This window comes from Salvelinus namaycush, chromosome 16 (genome assembly GCF_016432855.1).
Source record: "Salvelinus namaycush isolate Seneca chromosome 16, SaNama_1.0, whole genome shotgun sequence".
NCBI classification, from domain to species: Eukaryota; Metazoa; Chordata; class Actinopteri; order Salmoniformes; family Salmonidae; genus Salvelinus; species Salvelinus namaycush.
The window spans coordinates 1,844,023-1,862,350 of NC_052322.1; the positions used below are offsets into that span (position 1 = coordinate 1,844,023).

Genomic DNA, 18,328 nt, shown 5'->3' on the forward strand with positions numbered 1-18,328 from the left:
ATTGGTGCGGCTGGCTTCTGGGTTGGATGGGCATTGTGTCAAGAAGCAGTGCTGCTTGGTTGGGTTGTGTTTCGGAGGACACATGGCTCTCAACCTTCGCCTCTCCCGAGTCTGTGCAGGAGTTGCAGCGATGAGACAAGACTGTAACTACTACCAATTGGGGAGAGAAATGTTAAAAAAGTGAAGGTTTCATCGAGTTGTGAGATAGTACTTTTGCACACACTGTGGCTGAGGAAAGGCACTACTCCCAATATAAGTGAACCCCAAATCAATGTAGTTCTCACCATATTCGCTCATCTTCGATGGTCCAACGTCCCTGTCTGTTGCTTTCCCGGGTAAGTAGCTCTTCGGCTGCATCAGATTCACAACTGTCAGTGTCCATGCTAGCTGGGCTAACAACAAATGTAGAATTACTGATGCTAGCATTGAATGTGCTAGTGGAAGCAGAACAACTTGTATCGTCGACAGGTGCAGGTGTAGTACTGCTGGTAGTAGCAGTACTACCAGTAGAGCTGGTATGTGTCTCTATGGACGCGGGACTTACTAAATGGACCGTTTGAAAATGTGAAGAATTGTTTTTTATTATTATTATTTATTATTATCTTTAAAAAAAAAAGTGAATCATATTTTAAATTGGCATACCCCCAACGGCATTGCGCGTGCTCCTGGAGGGTAATCTTGAGAGCTGCTCCTAACGTTGGGTTGTCAGGGAGTATTTGGCACTATTTGTGCTCTCGCTGGCACTTCCCCTAAATAAGAATATGGCAAGCCGGGGGAACTGGGAGAGCCGAGGAGCAAATGTTTTTGTTGACCCATCCATTTCACAGGAGGCTTTCCAGGATCAGGATAGCACTGTGAAGACTCTTTCAGCGCCATGCATGTCATGCCTCTTAAAGGGTCGTATTCTTGATGCTAAAAGGATGAGCGTTTACAATGTGTAGAGTGAATGACGAATCGTAGCCAGCCTGAAATCATTTCAGCCTGCCGCTTTAAAAAAACGCAGCCTCAGTGATAGTCAGCAAAAATGTCATGCTATACAGGCCAAATACATGCATACCTTGGCATACATAAATCACAGAGTCAACCTTTACAGACAGCTGTGTCACTCCTTGTGACATCAAGTGTGATGCTTTAAAAGATGCGATGCAAATTTGCAGCCTTTGAGCTCTCAACTATGTCAAACCCATGATTTCTCCCTTGTGTATAGTAGGTTATATAAAGCACTACATGAAATATGCACTACATAACTCACTGTACTATGCTTGATATCCCTGAGAACCCTTTTTTTGTGTAAAGTTGATTATGCAAAGCATGCATAAAACATGCACGGCGTGACATATCTTCCTTATGGCCATGCACTGAACTCATACCGAAATAGGAGCTGTTCAGTACCATACAATAAGTCCATTATTAAGATACAGTACTGCGCTCCTCCTAACATTAGATGATAAACTTGACTGCACATCCAGGATGCAGCTGTACCAAGGACACCCGCCTTGAGGGAACACAGCAGCTATGGCTGCCAATAAAGTAAAGTCCCACAGTCTGTCTGCAGGCAAAGGGAAGTATACTCTTCATAGATCTGTGAACATAAGAATATCAAGCCAGGGCCTAATTTCACCTGCCAAAAATAATAATAATAAAAAAATAAAAATAAAAATCCTGTGAAATAGGCCTAAATCTGCTCACACTCATACTCTCTATTTTGACAGTAACCAATTGCACCAAAACACACTTTCAGCATTTGAAGGCCTTTTACTCTGCTCTGAGTCCTCGCATACGACTGTGTCCCCCCCATGTCACCCCCAGCACAGCATTCCTCACTTCTGTGCTGATGTGTGACAGTTGACACAGCTCAGTGCCACTCACAGCATTGTTGCAGCAGCCTCGTGGGCATTGGAAAAACATCCAGGAAAGACAGGGAATAGCCGGCCGCAATACAAAGCTTGCAGGGAAGGAGACAAACAGTCATCTTTGCGGTGGGTTGCAATGGGGGATAAGTATAGTATCTCAATGACTGTGGTGTGTCCCAGTGTGTCCAAAAATGCAACCTCTCACATAATGTTCTAAATTCTGGCAGTAAGTTTTGACATGGAAAGCAACAAATAAACAAACAAACCTGAAGGGCAGAAACAAATGTATGCTTTCCCTCCACTGTTCACACAACAAATAATGCTCAGCTGACTCCCAATACACCAATATACCTCATTCAATTCAATTACAGTCTTTGTACTATAAAGGGATGCTGTGCCAAGATATATTGTAGAGGTTAAACACAGAAAAATGGCTTGTCCATCTCTAATTTAAATCTGACTGTCGATATAATACACATTTTTATCTACCAAGACGATAAATGCAATAACATGTTATTCAATTGATAATATAATCAAAGTTGTTTTTCTTTATTTTGTAAATGTGCTATATCAAAGCAAAATGTTTTCATGATATGTCATTATCTGACAACTTGCAAGTATGAAATAGTAATATAATCATAAATGTTTGCTTTTTCCAATTTCAGTACAAAATCATAAGATAATATTAAAGATTTTTATAAATACAAATATCTATACAATTTGTGATAATACCATGAAAGAAAAACTGTCTGCACATCTGAGGGACACTTTGTGATTTTGGTAATGAGGCCCCTTTATCTACTTCCCCAGAGTCAGATGAACCCGTGGATTGGATACCATTTCTAGTCATTGCGTTAATGCTAGTTAGCATTGGCTCATGAAAGTACAGTACCTCTAACTTCCTTCATACTGTACACAGGGACATACAAATGCTATCCACGAGGTCATCTGACTCTGGGGAAGTGGAAAAAGGGCCAAATAGAGAGAGATAGTAATGGCGTCTTTTTGTAGGCACTAACTCCGCCATGGCTCGTAGGACAAACGCCTATGTAGAAATGAATGGCGTTTTTATAGGGTTTTTGGAAAAAAAGGTATGTGGTAAACACAGGCTTAGGAAATCGTAGGAGTTTTGTTCTATGAGATAATCTTCATCAGCTGAAGTCACTTTTTGTGAATTTTGAAGCATTCATGTAATAAGAAAAAACACATAAAGCACATGAAGGCTTTATAATAATTATTTTTTTATTTCACCTTTATTTAACCAGGTAGGCTAGTTGAGAACAAGTTCTCATTTACTGCGACCTGGCCAAGATTAAGCAAAGCAGTGCAAAACAAACAACAACACAGAGTTACACATGGAATAAACAAACATAGTCAATAATACAATAGAAAAGGTCTATATACAGTGTGTGCAAATGACGTAGGATAACGGAGGTAAGGCAATACATAGGCCATAGTGGCGAAAATATTACAATATAGCAATTAAACACTGGAGTGATAGATGTGCAGAAGATGAGTGTACAAGTAGAGATACTGGGGTGCAAAGGAGCAAAATAAATAAAATAGATAACAGTATGGGGATGAGGTAGTTGGATGGGCTATGTACAGGTACAGTGATCTATGAGCTGCTCTGACAGCTGGTGCTTAAAGCTAGTGAGGGAGATATGAGTCTCCAGCTTCAGTGATGTTTGCAGTTCGTTCCAGTCATTGGCAGCAGAGAACTGGAAGGAAAGGCGGCCGAAGGTGGAATTGGCTTTGGGGGTGACCAGTGAAATATACCTGCTGGAGCGCGTGCTACGCGTGCGTGCTGCTATGGTGACCAGTGAGCTGAGATAAGGCGAGGCTTTACCTAGCAAAGACTTATAGATGACCTGGAGTCAGTGGGTTTGGCGACGAATATGAGGCGAGGGCCAGCCAACGAGAGCATACAGGTCGCAATGGTGGGTAGTATATGGGGCTTTGGTGACAAAACAGATGGCACTGTGATAGACTGCATCCAATTTGCTGAGTAGAGTGTTGGAGGCTATTTTGTAAATGACATCGCCGAAGTCAAGGATCGGTAGGATAGTCAGTTTTCGAGGGTATGTTTGGCAGCATGAGTGAAGTAAGCTTTGTTGCGAAATAGGAAGCTGATTCTAGATTTAATTTTGGATTGGAGATGCTTAATGTAAGTCTGGAAGTCGAGTTTACAGTCTAACCAGACACCTAGGTATTTGTAGTTGTCCACATATTCATATTCATCAAGGTTAACTGACTGGTATTATCTCATAGAACCTCAGACCTTATTTTTCTTTGTTTATCCCAAAACCCTATTCCCCATTGATTTTCAAACACAGGAATGGCTGAACAGGCCAGTCTTGTAATGTGTTGGTCTTTTTCTGTGAACTTTGCCCTTGTTGTCATCTGATGTGATTCACAGGAATGTTGTGTCAATCAGTAGCCACTGTGTTAAACTATTATCAGTGGTTAGAGCGTTGGGCCAGTAACCAAAAGGTTGCTAGATCGAATACCTGAGCTGACAAGGTAAAAATATGTTGTTCTGCCCCTGAACAAGGCAGTTAACCTACTGTTCCTAGGCTGTCATTGTAAATAAGAATTTGTTCTTAACTGACGTGCCTAGTTAAATAAAAAAAATAAAAAACTGAGATACACTACATTACCAAAGGTATGTGGACACCTGCTTGCTGAACATCTCATTCCAAAATCATGGGCATTAATATGGAGTTGGTCCCACCTTTGCTGCTATAATAGCCTCCACTTTTCTGGGAAGGCTTTCCACTAGATGTTGGAACATTGCTGCTGGGACTTGCTTCCATTCAACCACAACAGCATTAGTGAGGTCGGGTGATTAGGCCTGGCTTGCAGTCTGTGTTCCAATTCATCCAAAAGGTGTTCGATGGGGTTGAGGTCAGGGCTCTGTGCAGGCCAGTCAAGTTCTTCCACACCGATCTCGACAAAACATTTCTGTACGGACCTCGCTTTGTGCATGGGGGTATTGTCATGGTGAAATAGGAAAGGGCCTTCCTTCCCCAAACCGTTACCACAAAGTTGGAAGCATAGAATCGTCTAGAATGTCATTGTATGCTGTAGCATTAAGATTTCCCTTCACTGGAACTAAGGGGCCTAGCCCAAACCATGAAAAACAGCCCAAGACCATTATTCCTCCACCAAACTTTACAGTTGGCACTATGCATTGGGGCAGGTAGCGTCGGACTGCCAGATGATGAAGCGTGATCCAATGATGGCGAGCTTTACACCACTCCCGCCGACATTACGCATAGTGATCTAGGTTTGTGTGCGGCTGCTTGGCCATGGAAACCCATTTCATGAAGCTCCCTACGAACAGTTCTTGTCTTGATGTTGCTTCCAGAGGCAGTTCGGAACTCAGTAGTGAGTGTTGCAACCAAGGACAGATTATTTTTACGAGCTACTGTAAACTTGTGTGGCCTACCACTCCACGGCTGAGCCGTTGTCGCTCCTAGTGTTTCCACTTCAACATAACAGCATTTACAGTTGATCAGGGCAGCTCTAGCAGGGCAGTAATTTGATGAACTGACTTGTTGGAAAGGTGGTATCCTATGACAGCGCCACGTTGAAAGTCACTGAGCTCTTCAGTAAGGCCATTCTACTGCCAATGTCTATGGAGATTGCATGGCTGTTTTATACACCTGTCAGCAACGGGTATGGCTGGAATAGCCGAATCCACTAATTTGAAGGGGTGTCCACATACTTTTGTATATATAGTGTAACTTTTTTCCTTGGTTTTAAGATTACAAACTGGCCACAATCCTGAAGTATCCCGTTTACAGGACAGCGGACCACCCCATAAATGGAGAAGGGGCGGAGCGAGAGGGTGGTGTTGAATTTCACTGCCGGAGCACGTGACTTCATTGGCTCCGCTGCGAAAGCTCTTCTCAACTTCTCCGTTCACCGCCTCTCATCGACAAATTGCCGGAGGGTAGTTTGGCTCGACACCGGTAGTTATCCACTGCTAAATGTTTTACACTCAAAAACTTTGGAGAGAGTATCAAAACAATTATACTAGGCGCAACTTCCACCAACCACGGAACCAGGAGGAGAAGGCAACAGGTCCAAGGTATTTGATGTGACACTTGTTATTTGAGGTGGTTTACCTTGTCAACATTTGGACAGTGTGCGGTCCAGGTCAAAATTAACATAAGCCAACAGGCAAATGTCACGAACAATTGAACTCCTTCAGCCCGACGACAACCGTATTTTCAGTTGCGTTTATTTTGTGCACGAACGTTATACGATTTCATGCATGTCAGTTCGGCGGGATGTGAGATTTCGTTATGAATCTCGTGATTGACACTGGCTACACTATCAACACGTAGGGTGGCTTCTCTAATTAGATAGCAAAAAAGTTATTTTATCAATTTGCCGTATTATTTTCGCATGAATGAAATGGACCACGCAATAAAATCTCAACGTAAGCATCATCAAGCGATAAGTAGCGAGTTGGCTAGCAGCTAACCGCATTTTGACAGGCTGACAGTTGACTCGATATTTACATCGCCAATCCTTGTAGCAAGGTCAACCAGTTTGTAAACTTTTCACTGTATTTACCATGTTACGAGTGCTAAACCCCTATAGTTTCTTTTGCACACACTTCTTGCTTCATTGCGAGCCATCCATGGAACGCCAAGACAATGGAATATTGATGTTAATCAATCCCAAAAACCGTGTGCTCAAGTGTTTTTATTTCAGCAAATGACTGCAATGTAAGCCACACTGACAGTAACCCCCAATTTGTTTACACATTTGATGCAGTTTTTTCCCAAGATAATATGCCTTCAGAGGAGCAGCTGACAAATGAAATGTCATAATACCTATGACATGATTATTAACATTACAGTGCATGTTGCCACAATCTCAAAATTTTGCCGATTTAGGATTTGGTCCATTTTTATTATTACCAATTTCTTGCAAATATATTGTTAAGTCATTAAAAAAAACGTTTATTATTTAGATCTGTAATAATACTTCGTTTTGTGTTTCTGTATGATTAGGTAGCCTAATCACTGTGTTAAGATATTTTATGGTGCATGATTGATTCATAAAATAGTGCATTTATATGGATTATTCCATTGCTCTGTCCAAGACTGGCTGTGTGATGTGCACAACAAACTACTGTGTTTTTGTTGTGAAAAAGGTATGTGCCCTTTTCTACAGAAAACCTGTGACATTCAGAGCAAGATGCATTGGAGGCTTAGTTGCTGAGTGGGAAATTTGGTGTGTCTGAGGATTTTCCCACCCTGTCACCTCTCCTCATGGTGTGAATCACAGATGCATGTTGTGCTGTAGCCATAGCTGGATATGCCCTAGTCAGTTCTAACCTAACCAAGCAGTACGTTCACAACTGTTACGACTATCACTATTTAACTTTCATTTATTTAAATAGGCAATTCAGTTAAGCACATTCTTATTTACAATGACTGCCTACCCTGGCCAAACCCTAACCCAGACTACACTGGGCTAATTGTGCGCCACCCTATGGGACTCCCAATCACAGCCAGGTGTGATGCAGATTGTAATTGAACCAGGGTCTGTAGTGATGCCTCTAGCACTGAGATGCAGTTCCTTAGACCGCTGCGCCACTCGGGGAGCCCCACTATAGTGGGCTAATCCTGAAAGGTACTGTTATGTAATAATAACTGCCCTTGGCTTTTGTTCCTTCAGGTCTGTTGAAAATGATACAATCATAGAAGTTTTATCTGCTGTGTCATCAACTCATGATGGGCCCCAGGTGAGGGATTTAACCTACACACTGGTCTGGTACCCTGTGTACGTCAACGGTCCAATCATACTTGGGTTCGCCTTTATCCCCTCAAGGGCAACAGGATCTGAGATGTGGTCACTGTGTTAGGAGTTTGTTTAACTAATAGGCTACAGTATGCCATATGGACACACATCAGAGCAGAGCCAGCCAGCCCAACTTCAGCCTTGCAGGCACATCCAATGTGTTCATCAGCTTCTCTTGTGGCAGATACTCTGTCTATGCTAGTGCAGACATGTTCTTTTTGGTTGGTTGTCTATTCTAAGTTTGAGGGTTAGACCGTACAATGTGTTTTTAGAATAGCAGAAAAGTCTATTGTATAGCCAAGTACAGTATTTTGCATGCAGATATAATTAGAGGCAGAAGAGTGAACTGCTTTTTCACAAGTCCAGAGTGTTTCTGAGTGACTTGTGTTCTACGTAAAGTTGGTTTCCTTCTTGTGTGAGCGATGCCAGTTAGACTTAGAAGCCTCACACGACTTGGTTTCACATGGCGGTAAATGTGTCATCACAATGGATGCGATGGCTCTTGGCTCCCCCTCTTCTCCTTCCTCTTCAAAATGATAAAGTCAAGTGTGACACTGGAAAGGAAAATATTCTTTGACTTCGCTCTGAAAAACATGATAGTGACTCAAAAGCTCCTGGCAATTTATTTTTCACATGGGCTGACATTTTCTGTCTTCTTGTAACCTTTGGAACAAATAGTTTTTGCCGGATGACCTGAGATGGGTTATTGGAGGATGGTGGGAGAGCGTTCCCATTTGGAGACCTTTACTGCAGGACATGAGATGTGTATCCCACAGAGCTGCTGATTTGTATTTGGAAATGCCCAGTGTTATTCCTAAAACTGGCCTTTTTACTATCTGTAGATTCGTGTTGAAGGTAAAGAGATGGGGTTTAAAGGAGTTCAAATGATACTGTAGCTAAATAGTTGGCCTGTCTGCCAAACACACCCATGTCTAACAAGATGTGGGGAGCAAGACTCCTAGCAATGTGGTGTGGTTCAGGGGTAGGTAGTGTAAGAGCGTCCATCTAAATTTGGTATATAGATTATACCAAAAAGGAAATCTCAACACAGTTGAAGTTCGGTTAGCAGAGGTCCATAGTGGTGAGTAGCCTTACCACAGCCCTGTCTGTCCCTTGTGTTCAGTTTAACCGGTGTTTGCCTGCCTCACAAGGCTGAGACTGTGCAGGAGAAACTCATCGGGTTGTGACAGATGAGACGGGTCCCCCACAATGGCAGGTTACCCCAGAGATGTCACGAGGCCCTCGCTAAACGGTAAATGCCTCAACCCGAGTCGACCCACTCACTCGCCGAGACGCCAGAGTTGTGTGGGTTTTATTTCAGGAGCGAGGAGCTCAGATCTGAGTGAAACCACAGTTTCGAGAGCTGAGGCTTCGGATGCCTGTTATGAAAAAAAAGACATCAGACATTTGGGGTTTGTTATAATGAGCAGTAGTGTGGTGTCAGTCTTCCGGCTCTCTTTAGTTGTTTTTCATAAAGACATGTTGGGAGAAAGTTGTTTCTTTGCTATTGCCACTCTTGCTGAATGAGTAGAAATAAATTGCAAGGTTATAGTCGTTTTGGCCGTGGTGCTTGCTGACATAGCCGCTGCTTTTGGGAGTGGGGTGAGTGTGGGAAAAGACTGAGAGGAGGAGGGTGGGAGCCGCTAGCAGGGGTGAAGAGTGGATTGGGGAAGTAAAGCCCCTGTGATGTAGGGATATGGGAGCTCTAGTCAGCCAGGCTGATGGGGGTTTGACAGGCCAGCTCACACATACTGATTCTGTCTCAATACAGTCCACTGTTTGTTTCCCTGCTCTCCTAGTCCTCCCTGTGCACGATGAAAGGGTTAAGTCACCCCCCCCTTTATATTGACTCCTTTTATTTCTCCCTTTATGGCTTTGATGGTACTAAATAATCATTACATGTCAGCGTGCACAGCTCTCCCGTGTTCATGAGGGAGAGAGAGCAATTAGGTCAGAGTAGTAGAATAACTCCACTTCATTTAAGTCTTAGTGGCAGGGCACCTCACCTCGTTGAAGTTCTAATATACAGTTGAAGTCGGAACCACTCCACACATTTCTTCTTAACACACTATAGTTTTGGCAAGTCGGTTAGGACATCTACTTTGTGCATGACACAAGTCATTTTTCCGACAATTGTTTACAGACAGATTATTTCACCTATAATTCACTGTATCACAATTCCGGTGGGTCAGAAGTTGACATACACTAAGTTGACTGTGCCTTTAAACAGCTTGGGTAATTTCAGAAAATGATGTCATGGCTTTAGAAGCTTCTGATAGGCTAATTGACATCATTTGAGTGAATTGGAGGTGTACCTGTGGATGTATTTCAAGGCCTACCTTCAAACTCAGTGCCTCTTTGCTTGACATCACGGGAAATCAAAAGAAATCAGCTAAGGCCTCAGAAAAACAATTGTAGACGTCCACAAGTCTGGTTCATCCTTGGGAGCAATTTCCAAATGCCTGAAGGTACCACGTTCATCTGTACAAGCAATGGTACGCAAGTATAAACACCATGGGACAACGCAGCTGTCATACCACTCAGGAAGGAGAGGTGTTCTGTCTCCTAGAGATGAACGTACTTTGGTGCGAAAAGTGCAAATCAATCCCAGAACAACAGCAAAGGACCTTGTGAAGATGCTGGAGGAAACGGGTACAAAAGTATCTATATCCACAGTAAAACAAGTCCTATATCGACAACCTGAAAGGCTGCTCAGCGAGGAAGAAGCCACTGCTCCAAAACCGCCATTAAAAAAGCCAGACTACGGTTTGCAACTGCATATAGGGACAAAGATTGTACTTTTAGAGAAATGTCCTCTGGTCTGATACAAAAATTGTTTGGCCATAATGACCATCGTTATGTTTGGAGGAAAAAGGGGGAGGCTTGCAAGCCGAAGAACACCATCCCAAACATGAAGCACGGGGGTGGCAGCATGTTGTGGGGGTGCTTTGCTGCAGGAAGGACTGGTGCACTTCACAAAATAGATGGCATCATGAGGAAGGGAAATTGTGTGGTTATATTGAAGCAACATCTCAAGACATCAGTCAAGAAGTTAAAGCTTGGTCACAAATGGGTCTTCCAAATGGACAATGACCCCAAGCATACTTCCAAAGTTGTGGCAAAATGGCTTAAGGACAACAAAGTGAAGGTATTGGAGTGGTCATCACAAAGCCCTGACCTCAATCCTATAGAATTATTGTGGGCAGAACGGAAAAAGCGTGTGCGAGCAAGGAGGCCTACAAACCTGACTCAGTTACACCAGCTCTGTCAGGAGGAATGTGCCAAAATTCACCCAATTTATTGTGGAAGGCTACCTGAAATGTTTGACCCAAGTTAAACAATTTATAGGCAATGCTACCAAATACTAATTGAGTGTATGTAAACTTCTGACCCACTGGGAATGTGATGAAATAAATAATTCTCTCTACTATTATTCTGACATTTCACATTCTTAAAATAAAGTGGTGATCCTAACTGACCTAAAACAGGGAATTTTTACTGGGATTAAATGTCAGGAATTGTGAGAAACTGAGTTTAAATGTATTTGGCTAAGGTGTATGTAAACTTCCGACTTCAACTGTACCTAAATCTCAGATTTGGAACTTAGAGACCAAGGCCATTGTGTTTTCTGAGAAATGCAAGGAGGCTGCTGTGAGACCTTAATATTATCGGCTGTTGTATAATCTAATCAGGAAGAAACAGCCTAGAATGGATAATCGGTTATATTTGAGGTCCCTCACCAGTATAATATTCCTGAAGATTTAGGTCAGTTTTCTTTTTAAATGAGGCTAAGCTTAAGACTGAGCTATTATTGTATTGGATGTGATTGAAAAGACTATTGATTTAGACCTTGAGATTATGATCAGATTTAGCCTACATAGTATTGTTTCTCTGATCTCTGTGAGAAAGACAAAGCTATAGTTTAACATTAACTTTGTCTGTCAATCCATTTTGAGGACTGTTTTTATAGAAGGTGGTTGAATACTTAGGCTACTTTGAATTGTGTTACGGCGTTCATACTGTCTATTATGGTACATTTCACATTGGTCTGGCATTGTCTTACATGTACACACTGTCGGCCAAATCTTTTTTTTGCCACATGAGACTTATTGTGTTTCACAATTTGTGTGGGGATATTGTGGCAGTGTCATACAATTCCATAAAAATTTTCCACAGACTCTTTTTGCCCAGTCGGACCGTCTCTCAGCTTGACGGCTGACATTTCCAGTGAAAGAGCTCTTTTGTCGTTAGTTAATCACCGCCCTCTCCATAAAACAATGGTATCAATTGCTTCTTCTGAGTACATCCACACTGCTGTAAAAAGCCAGGCTCATTCTCCTCCCAGTCAGTCCAGGCAGGCAGTGAAACCACTTCATTACCAGTGACAGCCCAGCCATACTCAATAGGCACACTGCGGGAACTCTGTCAGACTTTCAGCTAACTGTTGAGATGTGTAAAAGTAGAATCCACAAGGTGCAATTGTGAAATGTGGTAGCGCTTTGGTAGTTTTCATCTCATGTCAGTCACTCGCTCGGTTTCCATTCAATTGGTCGACAGATTTTCACGCGAATAGTCTAGAATCCGCATGAAGTCAAATATGCAAATTGTCACACCATTTGTGTTTCCACCAGACAGACTTGTTGCAGAGAAATCATTGCGTAGCGACGTAGTGCACATCGTGTACTTTGCACTTTAGCCAAAAATGTTGCAAATACAGGGCGGTTAGGCTAGTCTATGGATAAGAGCAAGAATATTTTTATTTGTCAAACATTTTTGGCTAGAGTGCAAACGTTTGTGACAAAGTATGGGTAGAGTTCAAAATGCAATGGAAAGTTTATGTACCAAATAAAAATCCAACACTAATGTACCAAAGTTAAGCGAAGAAGTACATGGTGTGCACTACGTCGCTACGCAAGCATCGATCATAATGTCACCAGAATAAGACTAGTGCTGTCCCTGACCAACCCAAAAAATATTGGTAGACCGAGAGTCGTTTGTTCATTTGACCAATCGATTGGCCAAAAATATAAAACGTATCTTTCCATATAGACACATCCTATGTGTTTTAATCAAAACAACTATATGCATTGAGTTTGTTTGACCAGCAATTGATTTGATTAGGTCGAGCTTAAACTTGCTTCTCTGTTTAAAAAAAAAGTTACAGGGCGTGACTGACTAGCACCCGTTGTCTGTCACTCCTCCTTGCTGCAGCGACCATCACAGAACACCAACAGGGTTTATCGCGATGTCCGTGTTGCTGAAGCTGTAACATGATTACAGCCATTTCAGACTGAAGAGTTCTGTTACCGAATTCCCGGATTTGTTTAGGAAAAACATTGCCTCAACCCTTGCTCTCTTTATGTGACACATGTATGCATCGCATGAACGTGACCAATAGAATATCAAAATCGCATCAATAAATAGGTTAAAACAAACTGAACACCGTAACACACACTAGAGGTCGACCGATCAATCGGAATGGCCGATTTAATTAGGGCCGATTTTTCAAGTTTTCATAACAATCGGTATTTTTGGACACCGATTTGGCTGTTTAAAAAAAAATGTATTTAATTTTAAATTAAAAAAAAATATTTTTTACACCTTTATTTAACTAGGCAAGTCAGTTAAGAACACATTCTTATTTTCAATGACGGCCTAGGAACGGTGGGTTAACTGCCTTGTTCAGGGGCAGAACGACAGATTTTTACCCTGTCAGCTCGGGGATTTATTTTTGCAACCTTCCGGTTACTAGTCCAACACTCTAACCACCTGCTTTACATTGCACTCCATGAGGAGCCTGCATGGCAGGCTGACTACCTGTTACGTGAGGGCAGCAAGAAGCCAAGATAAGTTGCTAGCTAGCATTAAACTTATCTTATAAAAAACAATCAATCTTAACATAATCACTAGTTAACTACACATGGTTGATGATATTACTAGTTTACTCATGCTGCCAAACATACCCTCATAAAACTGACTATCCTACCGATCCTTGACTTCGGCTATGTCATTTACAAAATAGCCTCCAACACTCTACTCAGCAAATTGGATGTAGTCTATCACAGTGCCATCTGTTTTGTCACCAAAGCCCCATATACTACCCACCACTGCGACCTGTATGCTCTTGTTGGCTGGCCCTCATTACATATTCGTCGCCAAACCCACTGGCTCCAGGTCATCGAAGTCTTTGCTAGGTAAAGCCCCACCTTATCTCAGCTCACTAGTCACCATAGCAGCACCCACCCGTAGTTTGCGCTCCAGCAGGTATATTGCACTGAAAATCCCCAAAGCCAATACTGCCTTTGGCCTCCTTTCCTTCCAGTTCTCTGCTGCCAATGACTGGAACGAATTGGAAAAATCACTGAAGCTGGAGACTTATCTCTCTCTCACTAACTTTAAGCATCAGCTGTCAGAGCACTGTACCTGTACACAGCCAATCTGTAAATAGCACACCCAACTACCTCATCCCCATATTTATACTTACCCTCTTGCTCTTTTGCACCCCAGTATCTCTACTTGCACATCATCTGCACATATCACTCCAGTATTATTTCGTCTGCCTTTCCTCCCTACTCTTCTACATTTGCACACACTGTACATCTATTTTTCTATTGTGTTATTGACTGTACGTCTGTTTTTGTCGCACTGCTATGATTTATCTTGGCCTGGTCGCAGTTGTAAACTTGTTCTCAACTGGCCTACCTGGTGAAATAAAATGTGCCTGGCTTTATATATTTTAAAGTTAGGCTATTGATTGACCTAATTAAGATACCTCTCCTCACTTTTCTTAGACAATTAAGGCAAGGTCTGTTTTCTCATTTCCTGCCTCCGCCGCGTTGTTCTCAACACCCAATATGCTGGTTAACTTTGATATTATGCGCATAGATATTTGGTCTAGGTACCAATTCCACAGCGCGCTGATGTGTTTCAGAACCGCGGACAGCGACCTCTTTCCAATGCGGGAGAGAGTGCATTTATTGCACCATTGTTCTTAAGTAATATAACCATGTACCATTTCAGTAGCACATGTCTTACTTTGAGTGATGGACTGTGCCATCCCCACGGCCTTTACAATGGATTAGTCCACTCTGATAGGCACGAATCGGAAGAGTCGGCATTTTAATGAAATTGGATTAACTTTTTTTTTACACTTTTTTTTTTTTTTAAACAAATTTATACGGTATGACTTGACTCAAATAAAAACTGGAGGGAAACGTGCTTACTGACAGACCTTAGCGAGCCATTTAAAACCTGTCAGCTGATCAACTGGATATTACTATCTAAACCTTGTAGTTATCATGCACAGGTACATTTTTTTAACGTTTGAGTCACTCACTCTGACATCTATGAACACACAACATAAGACATGGCAAAATATGTAGAATTGCAAGAAATGAGCCATTATGGGTTCAGACCCATAATGTTGTCTCCGCCAACAAGCGGGGTTTGAACAGTTTTGGGTCGCGAGGTGGGGGTTTGTCGCAACGCCGATAAATGCCGATTTTATTAGATAATTTTTTTTCTCTCTCGCCCCATCTGGACCTTTGCGACCTAGGCAATTTGTGTGACCGAACCTTCTCGAATAGTATTTTAGGTACCCCTGCTCTAACCTATCCCTTTCCAGCCCATGCAGCTGGCCGAATATTATCTCTGTAGCGTGAAAAACCAACATTTTAATCAAATGTTATTGGTCATATGATTTTATTGTGGGTGTAGCAAAATACTTGTGTTCCTAGCTCCAACAGTGCAGTAATATCCAACAATTCAGAACAATACACACATCTAAAGGTATAATAATGGAATGAAGAAATGTATGAATATTAGGATGAGGAATGTTGGTGGCATTGAATACAGTATGTACATATGAGTAAAGCAGTACTTTAAACATTATTAAAGTGACCAGTGATTCTATGTATAGGGCAGCAGCCTCTAAGGTGCGGCGTTGCGTAACCGGGTGGTAGCCTGCTAGTCCCAGCTTTGACGCACCTGTACTGACCTCGCCTTCTGGATGATAGCGGGGTGAACAGGCTGTGGCTCGGGTGGTTGATGTCCTTGATGATCTTTTTGGCCTTCCCGTGACATCGGGTTCTGTAGGTGTCCTGCAGGGCAGGCAGTGTGCCCCGGTAATGCGTTGGGCAGACCGCACCACCCTCTGGAGAGCCCTGCAGTTGCGTTCGGTGCAGTTGCCGTACCAGGCAGTGATACAGCCCGACAAGATGCTCTCAATTGTGCAAAAAGTTTGTCAGGGGTCTTAGGGGCCAAGCCTCATTTCTTCAGCTTCCTGAGGTTGAAGACGCACTGTTGCCTTCTTCACCACACTGGCTGTGTGGGTGGACCATTTCAGAACGTCAGGGATGTGTAAGCCGAGAAACTTGAAGCTTTCCACGTTCTCCACTGCGGTCCTGTCAATGTGGATGGGGGCGTGCTCCCTCTCCTTTTTCCTGAAGTCCACGATCATCTCCTTCATTTTGGTGACGTTGAGGGAGAGGTTAGTTTCCTGGCACCACTCTGCCAGGGCCCTCACCTCCTCCCCTGTAGGCTGTCTCGTCATTGTTGGTAATCAGGACTACTATGGTTGTCGTCTGTAAACTTGATGATTGAGTTGGAGGTGTGTGTGTGTGTGTGTGGCCACACAGTCATGGGTGAACAGGGAGTACAGGAGGGGACTGAGCACGCACCCTTGTGGGGCCCTTGTGTTGAGGATCAGTGAAGTGGTGTTGTTTCCTACATTCACCACCTGGGGGCGACCCATCATGAAGTCCAGGACCCAGTTGTACAGGGCGGGGTTCAGACCCAGGGCCCTTAGTACCCTCCAAGCTCATCATCAAGCTATGGTGTTGAAGGCTGAGCTATAGTCAATGCACAGCATTTTTACATAGGTATTCCTCTTGTCCAGATGGGATAGGCCAGTGTAATGGTGACACTGTCTGTGGATATATTGGGGTGGTAAGCAAGTTGAAGTGGGTCTAGGGTGTCAGGTATGATCCTTTACTAGCCTCTCTTTACTAGCCTCTCTTGGGTACAGGAACAATGGTGGACATTTTGAAGCAAGTGGAGAAAGCAGACTGGGTTAGGGAGAGATTGACTATGCCCTAAACACTCCAGCCAGCTAGTCTGCGCATGCTCTGAGCACGCGGCTATGGATGCCGTCATGGCCGGCAGCCTTGCGACTTCACTTGTCTCTATACTGACGTTTTGCCTGTTTGATTGCCTTACGGCGGGCATAACTACACTGTTTGCATTCAACCATATTCCCAGACACCTTACCATGGTTAAATGCGGTGGTTCGTGCTTTCAGTTTAGCACGAATACTACCATCTAGCCACGGTTTCTGGTTAGGGTAGGTTTTAAGTCAGTGGGAACAACATCCCCTATACACTTCCTGATGAACTCAGTCACTGTGTCTGTGTATACATCATTGTTATTTTCAGAGTCTATGCAGAACATATCCCAGTCTGCGTGTTCACGCAATCTTGAAGAATGGATTCTGATTGGTCAGACCAGCGTTGGATATACCTTAGCACGGGTACTTCCTGTTGTGATCTGAATTGCCGAAGAGAGGGCGGGGGAGTGCCTTGTAGGCATCCAGGAAGAGAGAATAGCAGTTGTGTGTTTTCCTAGCGCGAGTACTACAGTCCAATGTGCTGTATGTAATAAAACAAAAAAGGTTATGTGCTAATAGTGTAAGAAAAAAGTAAAAAAAACTTGCTTAGGAGCTAGAAGCAGAGCTGTCGGCGCCGTCTTACTGATAGTCGTGGCTGGCTTGCTACCTCGGGAATGCGCAAATAAATAATGGTCTGTGTATATATTTATTTTCCTCGGGGCGGCTATCAGTGGGGCTAGCCAGGCCGCTCTACTCTCCTACCCCTTTCCATTCCCCTTAATTTTTCTTGGGACCCTGTCATTTTAATGTTGACCGATCATATGTTTTGTCTTTTTGAAAAAGGATTCTTAAGCACAGTGTCATTGGAAATCGGATTCACGCACCCACCATCACCCCATGCTCTCAATCGCTTTCCCTCCTATCTCGCCCTCTCCTCTCCCGGTCTCGGTGCTCTCCAGGGCTTGGCATTTGCTTTTTTTTAGGACAGATATGACCTTTTTTTACTACAAAAGCTCAAGTCACTTGTCCAAAAACAAAAAAATGGTCTGTTGCACCATGGGCCAAAAAGGGTAACTGAAAATTGGAGTTGTATGATGTAAGGAACCACTTCACAAAATAACCTTCATTGTCATCGCTGGTATTGACAATGGAAAGCTGCTGGTCTTTGATCCCATGTATTTTATCTCCTGCCATTGTGGCCTCGGGTAAGGCACTTAACACCCCCACAAAGTAAAAAAACTGCACTGATAGGCTACTGTATAAAGAAACTTGTGGTCTGTCAATCCTCCATCTGGAGAGCTACTGGGTGTGCAGGCCTTTTATCCAACCCTGCTCAAACACAGTTTATCAAGGTCCTGTTGAGCAGATGTTTGTTTTTACAATGTGGCGTGTTCGAGCAGGGCTGGAGAAAAAGCCTGCACACCCAGTAGCTATTTCATCCAAGGCCACATGTAGAAGTTTGTCGAATTGACAAGAAAGGATACTGAAGTGTGACTTTGTCCTCGTGTTTTCTTGGCCTGTTATATCATTTTGTTCACACTCTAGGTCG

At 43.1% G+C, this 18,328-nt stretch overlaps 1 protein-coding gene across 1 annotated transcript in view; it reads left to right on the forward strand.

Moving 5' to 3' along the window:
* The first annotated feature begins 5,790 nt into the window (after positions 1-5,790).
* LOC120060898 (retinoic acid receptor alpha) overlaps positions 5,791-18,328 on the forward strand; it is a 214,618-nt gene continuing 202,080 nt past the window's right edge. Inside the window, exon 1 of the mRNA XM_039010321.1 lies at positions 5,791-5,949. The gene's annotated coding sequence lies outside the window, so the exon portion shown is untranslated. The remainder of the gene's footprint in view (positions 5,950-18,328) is intronic.